Source organism: Echinops telfairi, unplaced genomic scaffold (assembly GCF_000313985.2).
Source record: "Echinops telfairi isolate 266 unplaced genomic scaffold, ASM31398v2 ScPeMD7_3533;HRSCAF=4204_0, whole genome shotgun sequence".
Classification (NCBI taxonomy): Eukaryota; Metazoa; Chordata; class Mammalia; order Afrosoricida; family Tenrecidae; genus Echinops; species Echinops telfairi.
In genome coordinates, this window is record NW_022107431.1 from 1,707,238 (window position 1) to 1,712,018 (window position 4,781).

Here is a 4,781-nt window from a genome sequence, read left to right on the forward strand (position 1 = left end):
GGGGAGGGGCAGCGCCCGCCAATCCCCTGAGAGACCTGTCACCTGGGTCAGGCGCCTCCCAGGGTGCGGGCCAGAGGCTGCTCAGCTGCGGAGCGTCCCAGCGTCCGTCCGTCTGTCTGCCCCAGCGTCGGTCACGGCGGCCAGGAGGTGAGCGCTTGCGTGAACTCGCGGGGCAAAGGGCGTGTCCGCCGGGAAGTGGCGCGCTCCCGAGGGCGGGGCAGGTGAGCGCGGGGGGCGGGGGCGCTTGTGTCCGCGGTGGGGGAGACGCCGAGAAGATTCACCCCGCGCTTGCCTTTCCCTATGGGACGGCGCCTGCCCGTCCAGCCTGCGCCCCTTCAGGGTCCTGGGTGCTCCGGACACCCGCTGGTGCCTGGAGGGTCCGTTTCACCGGGTGTGCGCCTGCGGACAGGGCACGTCCCACCTTCCCAGCTGTTCGTGAGGCCTTGGGCCTTGGGGACGCTGGCTCAGAGGGCTGCTGTACCCCTCCTGTGCCAGCCAGCCCTCAGTGGAGAGTGACCGGGAAGGGGGTGGGGGTGGATGACAGGGATCAGGGAGGAGGCTGTGTGAGTGTGCACATGTGTGTGAGAGTGTGTGAAGTGTGTGTGGGTATGTGGGGGTTGGTACAGGTCTCCGTGGGAGGTGGGGGGGGTAGGGGTGTGTGAGGTGTGGCTATGAGCAGTGAGTGTGAGTGTGTTACTATGAGTAGTAGGTGTGTGTTTGCATGTGAAGTGTGTATTTGTGTGGCTAAGTTTGTGTGAGGCGTGTGGGTAGGTGTGGTTTGAGTGTGAGGCATGTGAGTGTGTGAATGAGTGGGGAGTGTGGCTGCGTGGGCGTGTATTTCACTGTGTGGGTGTGTGAATATGACTGAGGTCTGTGTGAGTGAGTGTGTGGGGGTGTGCACTACCCTCCCCCCCACCACCACCCATCAGAGGCAGGCAGTGAGCCCTGGGTGGCCGCTGACCACTGCTGACTCTGCAGCACCTGCTGACCTCCTCCGTGCCTGCCCAGCAAATTCCCGAAGGTGGAGGAGGGAGCCCTTGGTGGGACCAGGCCTCAGGCAGAGGCCCAGTGGGTGCCAAGGAGCCAGATGTGCACAGGTGAGACAGCCAGACTCTCTGACATCAGGACTCCCTCGCCCCCCCCCCCAACCTTCCTCTGCACCCCCAGGCGCTGAGGTGTGTCCAGAGACTGGGGAAGCTTGGTGAATTGCTCATTACCAATGATTGATTAGCAAGAAGTACCAGGATGCCCACCCTTGTTGCCTGGCGATTGGGCCCCGCATTCCCTCTCTGTGGGCCTCCCTGGATGCCTGGGCATCGCAGACCCTCTGACCCCATGAATTCTGCTTCTGGGGAAGGTTAAAGTGGGCAGAGCTGGGATGGCCCGTGGGCATCTTGAAAGCCCTAGGCCGCCTGCCTGCCCCATGGTGACTGGGGGTAGGGGGGTCCTTTCCAGCAGACAGAGGAGGTAGACCCCTGAGAGGTCTCTTGGACTTTGGCTGGGTGAGGGTGGGGGTTTGCACTTGGGCTAGGGCCTTCTGGCTACCAGGTCAGGGGGTGGCTGTGGTCCTGAGGGTTTGCGAGGGGGCCCTTGATGTGCTGCGTGCTGACCAGGCAGGCCAGTGCAGCCCAGGGCTGGCCCCAGGACGTGGAACAGGGCCTACACTGCTGGCCTCCAGCAGGCTTGGTACCAAGGGCAGAGGCAGGTGGGCGGGGCCGGGGCTTGTCTTTGGGGTAGAACAATGCCCACTTTATCTGAAGTTTCAAAAGCAGGTTCTTTGTGTGGCTGGCAGTCTTTCAGCTAAAAGCTGTCAGGTGTCTTTGAGGTTTCAGTGTCCCAGCAGGGATTCCACTGCCCTTCTTCTCCAGGAAGGGACCCTGCCATGTCAGAAGTGTGCATTCCCCTGGGGGGGGGGGACTCCCCAACCCCTTCCCACCCTCCTGCTCAGATTACACCTCCGGCCACAGTGGGTTTATCAGGGTGGGTCGGCCTAGCTGGAGGGGGGTGGAGGGGTGGACAGCCTGCAGCTGAGCCCTCAGCAGATGGCCCTCCTTGCCCGCCCAGCCCCGCCCGGGCTCTGCTCTGAAGGAGAGCTAAGTCCAGGGAGGACCCCCAGTGGCTCCTGGTCGCCTCCAGGCACCTCGTCCCTCTTACCCCCTGCTGTGCTAGCAGAGCCACTCTCTCAGTCCTGCAGAGCGGCTCCCAGGGATGCCCCACTCCAGGGGTCTCACCGGGTGACCAGCTCATCGCAAACTCCAGGCACTCCTTAAGCCTCAGGTCTCAACCTGTGGGTCTCAACCCCTTTGGGGGGTCGAACGACCCTTTCACAGGGGTTGCCCAATTCATAACAGTAGCAAAATGACAGTGATGAAGTAGCAACAAATATAATCTTATAGTTGGGGATTCACCACCACATGAGGAACTATATTAAAGGGCCGTGGCATTAGGAAGTTTGAGAACCACTGGCTTAGAGGCTGAGCACTGGTCCTGGAGGCCCTGATGTGTGTGTGTGTGTGTGTGTGTGTGTGTGTGTGTGTGTGTGTGCAGGTGGGCAGAGGGCATTGGCCTGCTCTCCTTGAAGGGGTCCTGCCTTAAGCATCCCCTGCCCCCTGAGGGGTGTCTCAACCTGGAACACTACTTCCCTCTGAGGGGGTCCCCTCCCTGAACACCTCTTTCCCCTGAGGGTAGAACTACCCCTGTGGGTTTCTGAGATCCTCCAGGACAGGGTGGCATGGCCCCTGTGGGTTGCCAATGCTATAACTACATGGGAGCAGAAGTCTTATCTTTCACCAGCCCCCCATTTGTCTTCCTCCTGCCCAGTGGCCAGCTCGTGAAGCGATGGGCAGAGAGGCTGGTCAGGCCCCCCCAGTCATCTGAGTGGCAGCTTTAGAGTCTTCTGTAGCAGACTTGCCGGCGACACTGGATCAGCTCAGACCCACGGCAGTGGCGGGTGGATTCTGACTCACCGGGGCCCTGTCACCGGTGTCTCCAAACTGTCCACGTGGACTGGAGCCAACAGCCTTACCTTTGATCCCAAGATCCAACTTGTGGGTTTGAACTGTGGACTTTGTGGTTTGCAGACCAAGTCTAGCCCCCAGCACCCCCAGGGCCCCTGGAAAATGGACGAGGTCCATCTTTATGTTCCTATCTTTACTTGACCACGTCCAAGGAGGGCCACGGAGCCCTGGTGCATAGTGGTTACATATTGGGCCACAATCCTCAAAGTCAGTAGTTAGAAACCACCAGCTGCCTCTTGGGAGAAAGATGAGGCTTTCTACTCCGGTAAAGAGTAGAAAATCACAAGGACGGCTCCGCCCTGTGCCGCACAGTATGTGCCAGTCAGCATCCACTTGGTTGATTTAGTAGCAGCAGGGCCATGCTCACAGGTAAGGCTTCCTCATACACTGCTACTAGGGGCACAGGTCAGAGGTGTCCTGTGAGAGGTGATGGGGGAAGGGCAGCGTGGCCAGGGTCCTTTGAGCTCTGAATGCCAGGGAGGGCCTTGCCCTGGAATGCAGGGCTCCGTGGTGGGAATTCCAGGAGTCCCGCCCCGCCTGGGGTGGACAGCAGGGGAAAGTCCTCGACCTAAGCAAGCAGTCAGGGCTGGCTGGGCGGAGCCCCCGCTGCAGCCCCGCCCCGCCCCGCCCTGTGTCCCTGTGGAAGCGCTGGGTGCCCGCCCACCCGGGTGCCCCCGGACCTGGTTGAGCAGGGTCCTGCCTGTCCGGGGGCCCTCTCCCTTGGGGGCTGGAGGAGCAGTGGGGCCATTGGCGATCGGTCTCGGAGACCCACAAGGCCCCTGCTCCTGATTCTGCCCGACCGCCTGACCGCACTGGGCTTACCCAAGCAAGGTCCCCCCACCCTCGGTTTTCTCACCTGTAAAATGAGGGCACTGTGGGTGGGTGTGGCAAGTGGACCCCTGTCCTGTCTCGGGGGTTGTGGGAGCGCCCCTCAGCCGGCACCATCTCTCCCTGGGACCCCTCTGTGTAAGAATCGTGGTCCTCAGGCAACAAGTGGGTTACCTGTGTAAGAAGTGGGGTCCCAGCTTCAGAGGAGGCCCCAAGTCAAACCCTAATCTTCATCCTAGCCCAAACTCCACTCCTCCCCCTGGGCCAGACCCCCACCTTGAAGCTGCCCCCAACTCCAGGTCCAGCTTGCTAGGCCCAGGCTGGCTCCAGCCATGGTCCAATTCCTGTCCTGCTGGGCGCTGCTCACCCTGGCTCCACTACACGTCCTGTCCCCTGAGTCTTGGTGGCCTTGCAGGGACCAGTCCTGTGTGCACTCCTGGTGGGGGTATGGAGGGGCTGGAAGCGAGTGGAGTGTCCAGGTGTCACCACGTAGGGGGTGCTTTAAGAAAACTGTTGGGAGACAGGTGGGTGGATTTGCTGAGCAAATCATCAGAGAAGCTGGAGAATATAAAGAAGAGTGTGGCATCAGGGTCAGAGGAAGGCTTATTAACAACCTGCAATAAAGCACACAGCCTTGCTTGCTGAGAGTGAGGAGGACTCAAAGCACTTGCAGATGAAGATCAAGGACTGCAGTCTTCACTATGGACGACCACTCAGGGTCAGGAAGACCAAAACCCGCACACCTGCACCAGTAGGTCACTGCAGGAGAAATGGAGAGAAGACCGAAGCTGTCAAGGAAGGATTTCATCTTGCTTGGATCCACAACCAAGGCTCATGGAAGCAGCAGTCTAGTGGTCAGCAGAAGTGTTGCATTAGGTCAATCAGCAGTCTAGTGGTCAGCAGAAGTGTTGCATTAGGTCAATCAGCAGTCTAGTG

The 4,781-nt window shown here is 60.2% G+C and overlaps 1 protein-coding gene across 3 annotated transcripts in view; it reads left to right on the forward strand.

The window, feature by feature from the left end:
- Positions 1 to 96: 96 nt before the first annotated feature.
- The window catches only part of FRMD1 (FERM domain containing 1), a 22,665-nt gene continuing 17,980 nt past the window's right edge, over positions 97 to 4,781 (forward strand). For 2 of the 3 annotated variants that reach the window (XM_045294650.1, XM_045294653.1), the window contains exon 1: positions 934 to 1,097. The gene's annotated coding sequence lies outside the window, so the exon portion shown is untranslated. Of the gene's footprint in view, positions 148 to 933; positions 1,098 to 4,781 lie in introns of those variants that run through there. The other variant, XM_045294652.1, reaches the window with a different exon arrangement.